Source organism: Parus major, chromosome 3, assembly GCF_001522545.3.
Source record: "Parus major isolate Abel chromosome 3, Parus_major1.1, whole genome shotgun sequence".
In the NCBI taxonomy this organism is placed as follows: domain Eukaryota; kingdom Metazoa; phylum Chordata; class Aves; order Passeriformes; family Paridae; genus Parus; species Parus major.
This window is the reverse complement of record NC_031770.1, coordinates 9,031,673-9,040,978: the sequence shown is the minus strand read 5'-3', so window position 1 is coordinate 9,040,978 and position 9,306 is coordinate 9,031,673.

Below are 9,306 nucleotides of genomic sequence, written 5' to 3'. Positions count from 1 at the left end.
CAGAGAGGAAAAAAGCAAGATTTGCTGGCTTTCCCACAATCAGCCAAGCTGCCATTAGTGGGTGGACAGAGAGAATCTCTTATACTTAGTGCAAGAGTGATGGTTTCCTGGATAATGTGGTGATAAACACAGCATTGATACCTAGAGCTGCAATTTTTGTGAAGCACGTCATTCTGGCTTCTACCTGTACAGGCAGTGGGGGAAGCTGTGTAGATTTCAGTGGAAGCAGAGATTGAGTAACTTCAGAGTTATTTTGAAAAATTTCAGTCAAGGTTGAAACAAACACTGAGATTTTGCTAAAAAATTTCTTTCTTAGGTATTCAAAGAATGGAAAAAGCTTTTCTTTAAGTGGTGAGTAAAATAGTTCTGTAAGGTGACAGGTAAGAAAAATACCAAATAGTTTCTAATAATAATTAAAGCAGTTGCTAAGCCTTGCTGATTTATTTTTTTAGCCTGAGCTGTATTTGTGCATTTGTTTTCTTTATCATGGAATATTTTAATAACAATATCAAAAGAATTTACAGTGGGGTATACTAGCTTACTTTCATCAAAAAAAGTTACAGCAGATGCTTTGAATTTACTGCAGATGGTGGCAAATATTTGCCTTATTATGAGGTTACACTAGTAGAGTGTCATGGCTGTTATTTAGTAAATCAGCTCATGATTCAGGTGGTAATATCTATTAGCTGTGGCTGGCAAGGCTCAAGTGAAATAGAAAATAAACCAAGTACTCAGCCAGTTCTTGCTCTTGGACCAAATGTTTCTTCTTTGGAGAAACAAGAATTAATTTATTTATTTTTTTGTTAACTCTCTCATATCCCCCTTTCCTACTTGATTGTGAGAATTCCTGCAGCCTTGCAGGACTCCAACCTGCCCAGAAGCAAGGCCTCAACATGAGCAGGACTGCTGATGTACCCTTATTGGGGTCCCCCCATCACAGGGGTCTAAGGGGTGATATTTAAACAAGGACCTTGCTGAATCCAGTGCTGCCTTCTGCTCCCGACTGTCATCCCTATGGCTTTGTCCAGGGCAGGAGCACTGAGCCTGCTCGAGATGTTGACCAACACAACACAATTTTTTTTCCTCAGGAGCTCAATAGAGCTGAACTTTTGAGCAGTAGTGTGAGGTGGTAGATACAGGAACCTGCTCATGAGAGCTTGACATAGATGGATTTGATGTCGAGGTGCAGGGATGTGACCTTGTGCCCTGGGATCAGAAAGATGATGGGTTTGTGGGAGATCTATCTCTACAGTCTCAGAAGAAATGACATTTTTGTAGCCAGTGTCCAAAATACACCATCAGGCCTTAACGTCCAACATCACCTTAACATCCACCACACCCTCTTCCTACATATGTTATTTAAGCTCTGTCCTTGCCTGAGCTGAGCTTTGTGAAATGAGCTTTTGTCTCCAGTTCAGCTGCAGCTGTGCCCCTCTCTGCCTATGTATACCCTTGATCTGGGGGCTCTCGGGCCTGTCTTGTCACCATGGATGTTTCTGGTGACCCTTGGGCTGTGTGTGACTTGGTTGCCCTCAGAGGTCTGATCCTGACTCTGGCTTGTGCTCCCAGCCTGATCCTTGGGAGCCTGATCCTGCCTCCTCTCCCAAGCTCTGTGCTGACCCTGGCTGCCATCCTGGGCCTGCCCCATGCACCGTGCCAAGGTGTGGTGGGGCTGGGATTTTGCAGGTAAGGCCTCAGCCATGGGATTCCCCTCAGGTCCTGGCTCCCTGTCCCTCAGGGAGAAGCTGACCCGTGGGGTGCTCTGGTAGGGGCACCACTAGCCCTGCTCCTTAAAAATGTCAGGTATATCTGAGGCCTCCTGTGTCTGAGGAGTGAGCATAAAGCAGGAAATATTAATGCGATAGGTTCGCATTTTCTCCTCCATAATTTTCTTTCTTTTTTTTTTTTTCTTCCCTCCCAAGAATCCCTTCCTTTGGGAGGAAGCCAAACATGAAGAAAGTTGCCTTTATTCTGTGTTATCAGCAGTGCCGTTGCACCTGGTGCTGAGCTTACCCACATGAAAGGACGTGGCTGCATCCCGCGTGAGGTGACGCGAGTGCCAGCTCATGAGGTAATTCTGAGCGGATTGGGAGCAGGAAGCACAGCCCCTCTCCTCAGATATCTCATTCCCTGGGCAGACTCTAGAGGTTTGAACAGCTCAGATAAGTAACCAAAGTTTTTGATGCTTTTATCCCAGCTGGTTGGAGCATATAAATCTCTTGAGAGTACAGCAGGCATAAAAGATGTGCTTGAGGTCCTTGAGTTTGTTCTCCAAAAGATGTGATGGTTTTCCTAGGTGAAAAGTGCATCCACATAGCCTAAGGAGGAACAAACATTTGTTCCTTACAGAGCTTGATGTCATATATAACTGTTGAAAATCACAAAATCTTTTAATTCAGGCACTTCAACAGGGTAAAAATTGTCTTATTTTACCAGTTAGATCTTATGTGTGAGATAACTGATAATTTTTGGTGTGCCACAATAGGTGTTAGAAAACAGGAGGAATAAGAAGAGATTAAAATGTTTGGGATAAGATCAGAGAAAATACTCCTACTTTAAATTAATAACTGCATAATTTGAAATATTGGAGCACTCACAGCCATTTGCTGAGCTCCTTTTGGGAGTAAGGGAGTGCGTAAAAGTTAATCCAGTTCCACCAAAGGTAATCTTGTTATGAGTTAATACCAGCAATTTCTAGGTTAATGGATATCCATGAGGAATTGTCCAATGTTTGTGCTATTTAATGCATGTCTGCATTATGAGGGGAGTGGGATTCACTACTCTTGCATATTTTTTAACAAAACAATTGCCATTAAAAAAATGTATACTTTAGAGAGTTTTAATTATGTTAATTATCACATATTTTGTTAATAACATTTTCTTTTGAAGATGCCCATTAGAGGTTTTAAAGTGTTAATTTACTAGAAAATCAAATGAGAACACTGTTTGAAATTTCCTTTTAAATTAACTTTACTTACTTTTATGTCCTAATTAAGTGGAGATAATAGTATTGATGGAAATATTACAGAACTAGGAATTAGTGCTCAGATATTTTACTTAATACCAAGACTTTAATCTTAGTGTAATGTATCTTTTGTTCTAATCAACATATAGCCTTTGCATTTAATTTACTGATGTGTTTTGATCAAAACATCTAAGTAGGAACATTGATGCAAAGTGAAACTCTCCTAACAGATAGCATTCTGATACTGTTGAACTCCTTCTGAGCAATAGGTTCCCCCCACAGCAGCTGCAATCTCTACTGGAAAAAGTGTTGAGGGTTTTTTTAGTATTTTAGCATTACCTCATCACGTATTAGGTAATACACAGTGATCCCACTTAAAACAAACTTTCCATAGTGTTTGCAAATCAGTCTAGGATATGTAATTCCCTTCAAGTTTGACTGCCTGGTCCCACTAAAGCCATGGAATTTGCCTACTGCATAGATCTTTACGTTGTTGCAGAGATATGTTGTGTTGATATGGCTGTTTATCTGCAGTGAAGGGGGTGACATTTCTGTGTATCATGGGTTTTATATCAATAAAACTGCATTAATAGTAGGAGATTACACTGGAAAAATAAGTAAAAACCCCTTGCTATTGTAAAAACCCCTAAGCAGTTCTATTCCTGCAGTGTTGGTGTGGGGGATCAGACTCCAGGGGAAGCTCTAATCCAGCTGAATCAAATCCATTTTGCCCTGACACAAGGGACTCAGGCTTTCCTGTGTGTCTGAAGGGACTAGGTAGGGTTTTGTGAGGTTTTTCACATGCTTCAGTACAAAGTGGAGAGGCAGCAGTGGTGGATGCCTGCTTAGCAGATGCACACTTACACTTGGGGGATGCCTTGCAGGAGAATTCCACAGGTTTTTGTGAAGTTCATGCTTTCTGTATCATGAACAAGGATGGCATATGTTCATCAACTTCTACCTCTACATTCACTCACAAAAGAGCCATTCTGCAGTGCTTGGTCTTCATGTAATTTTTTCCTCTGAAGTCCATGCCTGACAGTCTTATAAAGGTGTAGAATTGATCTGAACCCCTGGAAAAAACATTCCATGTTCCCTGTTCTGCATGTATTGCTACATTTTTGTTATTGTAGGAAAACTTGTGTACTAATGGGCTTGTTGCTTGCAAAGCTGTTGCACTGTGTGGTGTCCATGAGGACTTGAAGAAGACCCTAGCAGAGCAGTATGATGGGTTGGTAACTGAAGGGGGGCACTTGTAAAAGCAGTGCAAGCTATGTAAACCAAATATCCAATTTGCTCAGAAGGGGTAATTTGAGTTACTTTTAAATAGTTAGCTTTTATGGTCAATTGGGTACTGCCACATTACTAGTAATAAGCCATAAATCTATTTGGTATAATATGAAATCATTTTTTAAGACTCTCAGACTAAATTTTCAGGTAAAGAGGAGAAATTGAAATTTATAATCCATACCCCTTTTTTGTGTAAGTGTTATTAATAAATTAGCAAGAAAGAGGCAGCAGATGGAATGAATTGTTGTAGTTCATTAATTTTATGATGGCTTTCTTTGCATGATCCAATTACGTCTGTCATTGTATCTCTAAACTGCAGTGGTGCCCAAAGGAAAGGGCACATAGACAGGGACAAATCATTGTGGGGCTTTCCTGCTTTCTGAGGTTGCCAGAGAACGTTCTCAGTTCTTACTAATAGCTTTGGTGACGATACCAGGCCCTAAAAGCTGTTGCAAATGAGGTCTTAATCCTACCTTCAAAATCTTAGTCTTGTTCAGTGTGCACAAAACTGGAATCTTCTGTCTGAAATAATTATCAATTCATGATGATGCTTACAATTTCCAAGATTGATCTTGGTATGTCTTCATGTTCTCAGGGTGAGTTCAGGAATGCTTTCCAGTGATGCCATGCTGCAATTTGTAGAAACAAGCTCCTATGTGGTTAAGGACAATAGCAAGGAAAATTATACTTGTGGTGCCTGTGTCTCAGGAAAGTTTCCTTTATATATGTCATTGTGACCTCTTTAATTAGAAAACGTTCTTCTATCTCCTGAGACCCTCTGTAGTAATACACTGATAAAGTTTCATTTGGAATATGGGTTGATTTGCTTTACCTTCAGACCTTGTATTCTCAACTTGGAGATAGTGGTTGTTTTTCTGTCAGATGTATGCTTCGCTTAATGACTGTAGTTTATTACCCAGTAGGTCATATCCTGTATATATTTTAAGAACAAACACCTCTGAGATTGTGACTTGGTGGAAGGAGGTGACATGTGTCATTGCTGTTGTTTTCACTACAGCCTTGTGGAAAAACTAATTACCTTTTCATCTTGGTAAATTCAGAGGTCAGTTTACCACTACTATATCACAACATGACAGGGAACATGGGTAATTAGGTAGGCTGTGTAACCTGGATATTCCATGGATCTCATTACATCTTATTTAGAAAGGCTATAATTTGATTGGTGGAAAATTAAGGCATCTCCTCATGGGTCATTTTATCTTTCTGCAATAATAATTCTTGGCTTGATTAAAAATTGATCCAGTGTCTTAAAGTGAATTTATTATTGCTGCAATCTATCACCCACAGACAGATAATCTGGTTCCCATCTTTATCTGATTTGAAAAATCTGTCACTTATTATGTGTTGTTTTTTTCCCAATCATTTAAATTGATGGTTTGCTGAGGCAAGGCGTGCTACCATAGGCTTCTTGGAGAAAGCATGTACGAGACTTCCAGCCAGTATTTTTTACTGCAAGGAATCTGATACTCTGTCAAATATCGATTGGAACTGTGTTGTGGCATCGTTTTCTCTGGGAAAAAAAACCAAGCAGAAATTTTGGATGCAGAGCAATAAGAAGGACTGACAAGTCATACTGCTGGAGAAGATGGTGTTCCAAGTGTCTGGGTGAATTCCTGCCTTGTGTGCTGCAGCTCCTACTGAAAGCAGGTCTTATATTGTTCAGGGTATGTAGAGGCTGGTCCCAACCTGTTGGCCTCATAGAGTCCTGAAACCATCTTGGCCATGGAGATGTGTGCCCAAAACCTGACCTGTTCAGATTAAAAAAACCAGAAAAAACAAAGGTTAGATCCATGAGCAATCTCACTGGAATCTCAGTTTTAGGATATATTTTTCCCTCCATTGTGTGCTTGAGCTTTGATAGATCTTCAGGCTTCAGCTTTCATCTAATTTGTTCATGTAAAAGCAGAGTGGGAAATTCTGATCAGGAAAGAGTGATCTCCAAATTGCTTAAAAAACATCCTAGTTGAAGAAATGTTGCAGTAAGCATTGCACTAAGAATACTAAAAGGATTTGACACATGCTCATCTCTAAAAACAACCAGATGTAGTTGTTGGAAAGAACACTATTTATGGTATGAGCATTAGAGAATCTCCATTATTCCTAGGGATTTTAACACACTTTCTTTCCAGTTTTCCAAAATAGTTTATAAAACCAGGATCACATTTGTTTCTGTCCAGAACCTTAGCAGATCTAGTGTACCTATACCTATGCTTATAAGGGAACACTGGCAAGTATTACATATGGTTTAATTCCTGCAACAACCCTGGAAAAAAAGGATGAAAGAAGATTGTGGAGCCAGCTGGTGAAGGGGTGGGTGTGTGAGAGAAGGAATGATTATTAACAGTCCTGCTGTATGGCTTCAGACTACGGCAAAAATGTGAAAAAATAGAGGCAGACAATTTTTGGTTGAATTTCTTGAACCAGAGTAGTGCCTGGGGCAGGTGTTTCCCTCAGCCAACTTCCTATTATTTAAAATATGATGCTTGTTATCAGAAAAACAGATGTAATTCAGCTTTGGAAATCTGTGTAGTTTGGAATGGAACATTGTCTATAAATTTGGACTGAAAACAAATAGTAGAAAATAGTTGATGTAATAAACCTTTGGTTATGGAGAAGCTGGCTGACAGTCTATCCTTTGGGTACTCAGTGGGAATTCTGGTGCTGACTTTTGTAAGACTGAAATTTCACTTTGTGCACATTGTAAAATGTGTCCTTTCTAGCCTAGAATAGGTTGCCAGACCCATCCAATCTGTGTTATCCAGGACTAATAGTCTTACATGTCTTGTATTTTTTTTAAAAGTAAGAATTTAAAATGGCATCTGCAAAATTGAATAAGTTCTGTAATGCTGAACAAGCATAGTCAGCTCCCTTTCCCAGCCTGCAAAGCATGTGTGTAACCTGTGAGTCTGGATACTAATCAGAACAAGAGGTGATACTCTCAGAAGTGGGGGGAAAAAAACCTTTGTAAACTAGATTTTCCTGCTTAGGGTCACTTACTGCATTTGTTCAGTCTTGATGTCCTGTTTCAATCTGGGAAAGGGACTGCTCAGAAATGTGCTCTTCATGACCTGTACTGATGTATTGTGAGGTCCCGTAGTCCAGAGACGTGCAGTCTTTGGAAGGGAACTGTGACAGGTTGTGCTTTTCTCTGTTTTGAGATGAAGCTTGAAGTTGGGACCCCAGGGCAGGCCAGGAGATGGTCCTTCACTGAGAAGCATTTTGCTGTACCCTGGGCCTCAGAGCAGTATCTTGCCTTGGGGGAAAGCATCAGCTCCTGGAATACAGATGTGGGAGCCTCAGGGTGGTCGGAGCTGCTACCTCTCCACAGTGTTCATTTTGCACTAATCCTGCTCCCAGCTCTGCGCTTTTTCATGCGGTGCTTGAAGTCTGCCCCCAACGAGCACCGAGCTGCTGACCTTTAGCTCAGGTAATGACTGATAGAAAGGGAGAAGGTTGTCTGAAAAAGGGGCTTCCAGTTGCACAATCCCACATTGATTGGCTCTTGTCATGCCTCCCCAGTCAGTGTTGATATGATCTTGCTGCTGTTAATACTTTCCCCAGAGATCGCGTGTTCATTGCTTATTGCTTGTCCATATTCCCTTATAATTAGACCCGACTACAGGATTGGAATGCAGATAAAAGCAGTAAGGTGTTACTTTCTCTGTGACATATGTGCCAGCAATATGTGAAAAGCCATCCAGATGGGTAAAGCTGCATGTCATCTTCAAACAGGAGAGATTGAGCTGGTAGATGTGGGGTGGATTTCCCTTCTTGTGTTTCACTGAGGGTAGCAATAGCAGCTGCTGTTTCTTTGGTCTCCTTAACCCCAAATTTCACCCTAAGCTAGGCTTAAATTTTGTAATTAAACGAGATGTTTCTAGAAGCAGAGGATTCTTACATATACTAATAGATTTGTATTTAGGCTAAATATCCCCAGTGCCTAAAAGGCCCTGATGATATTTTAATATGGATTTAGTATCTCCACCTAGGAAGTAACAACAGCAGAAAATAGGGTCAACAACACAGTAGCAGTAAGGATAAATAAGTAAAACAAAACTGTATGAAAAAATAGCCTCCATTAGGTTTTTGTTTCCAAATCAGCATTACAATCTGTAATCGGTGTTGCAAGATCAGGCCATAGTTCTGTGCCTCCTATTTAATTATTAATGCATTTTTCTGCTGCCAACTTATTATAGAAGGAGTTTTTGCACTTCATACCATTTGGGCTGAATTTGGATTTTTCTGACACTTAATGCAAGTGTGTGTCTGTAGCTAAGGAGTCTTGTGCCAACACCTGAGATTCCCAGGGCAGAGCTGACATGCTTAAAGGCTCTTCCCAGTCACCTCTTGCCCTGCAGGCTGCTCAGGGCCTTGTTCCCATGGACTAGCAACCTGGGCTTAGGGTGCTGCAGTGGAGCTCTGCTTGTGGTGTTTAAAAACATGTTTTACATTATAAATAATAAAATCACATTTTGTTCAACGCAGATTATCATATGAGATTGTCTTGGAATTTTTTCTTCAGTAAGGTCACGCTGGCTCTAATCTTCCTCTTGTGTAAAAATGCTTGTGCTCATTCTTAAGGAAATGCACAGTGCTGTTCTCAGTCTGCAGGCTTGCCTTGTGGATGTGTGGGCACTTGGAACAAGTCAAAGGGCTTTGGTGGAAGATTGCTGTGCCCACACTCTCCTAAACATGGCATCAGTTACTCAGCTTCCTCACCTGCAGGCTCTCGGGCAATTGCTTTAGGAGGTGTTGGTTTGTATTTTCGCTTTCCTCCTCCCTATCTTGTGATTTCCTCACTAAAAAAATACCCAAGAACGTTCATCTTCTGTCTTGTCTAATTAGATGAACCTTCACCATCATTTTTGGGTCACTTGTCCCGTCCATTTCTTCTCACAGGTGACAAACAAGGCAAGGTTCCTGCTGTATTCACCACCAACAATGATACCAATGAGGAAGGGAGAGAGGAAAATGGTTTACAGGATATTGACACAAATGATAGCACTGAACACTGCTGTGTCTGTAACCAA